The following is a 1,364-nucleotide window of genomic DNA, read 5'->3' as shown; positions in this document are numbered from 1 at the left end:
TCAAATTTTGGGAGGATTGTTGGTGTGGCGAGACGTCTCTCAAGGATGCCTTCCCAGGTCTCTTTAATATTGCTTGCAATAAGGATGCTTCCATTGCGGATATCCGGGAGTGTGTTAATGGGATGGTTCATTGGAATGTTACTTTCACTCGTAGTATTCAAGATTGGGAGGAGATGGCCTTAGCCTATTTCTTCTCGCTCTTGTACTCGTCTTCGATTCGGGGGGAAGGGGAGGACCGGATGTGGTGGATTCCTTCAAGAAAAGGGAAGTTTGAGGTGCGCTCTTTCTATAGGATGCTTGCTTTTAAGGAGCCTAACCACTTCCCGTGGAAAAGCATTTGGCGCACCAAGGTGCCTTTGAGAGTGGCGTTTTTCGCATGGTCGGCCGCCCTTGGGAAACCTCTCACGTTGGATAATGTTCGGAAGAGAGGTATCGTTGTGATTAATCGATGTTGTATGTGTGAGGCGGATGGGGAGTCCGTGGATCATCTCTTTCTTCACTGTGGGGTTGCGCGCAAATTGTGGGATGTTATCTTCTCTCGCTTTAACATGTGTTGGGTTATGCCTAGAAGCGTCAAGGAGATGTTTGCTAGTTGGTGGGCGGGCGGTAGAACGAGTAGTGTTGTGGTATGGAAGATGGCCCCCCTTTGTCTTCTATGGTGTCTTTGGAAGGAAAGGAATGCGAGATGCTTCGAGGATATGTCGAGGGATCTTGAGGACCTTATTCACTTCTTTTTGTACACTTTATTCACATGGACTACTGGCTGGCTTGCTCCTTTAGGGATCAATTTTCCTGATTTTCTCTTTATGTTTTCTTCTTCTTTCTCCCCTACTTAGTCGCTCTTTTGTATACTTCCTGTGTACTTGGGTTGCGCCCCTCTGCGCTCGTTAATGCATATTACTTATCAAAAAAAAAAAAAAAGCCGTGATGGTCATGATCCCATCAGAACTCTGCAGTTAAGTGAGCTTATGCGAGAGTAATATCAGGATGGGTGACCGCCTAGGAAGTTTGGTTTGGGGGAGCCAAAAGTGGACAATATTGTGTCATTTGGAGTGGGGCGTTACATAAAGTGTGGGATTGGCCCAAAGCGGACAATATCATATCATTTAGAGTGGGGTGTTGCCATATGGTATTAGAGTCATAGCCTAATCTAAGCTGAGGGAGTGCTCACAAGCCCCTGAGAGTCGCCAACGAGGATGCTGGGTCCTAAGAGGGGGTGATTGTGACATCCCACATTGCTTGGATGTGAAAAAGATGATGTGTTTATATAGAATATGTTATCTCTAAATGGTATAAGGCCTTTAGGGGGTAAACTCAATAATAAAACCGTGCGGGTTTGGCCCAAAGCGGACAATATCATATCA

Source organism: Corylus avellana, chromosome ca3 (assembly GCF_901000735.1).
Source record: "Corylus avellana chromosome ca3, CavTom2PMs-1.0".
NCBI classification, from domain to species: Eukaryota; Viridiplantae; Streptophyta; class Magnoliopsida; order Fagales; family Betulaceae; genus Corylus; species Corylus avellana.
Note: the sequence above shows the minus strand (reverse complement) of the source record.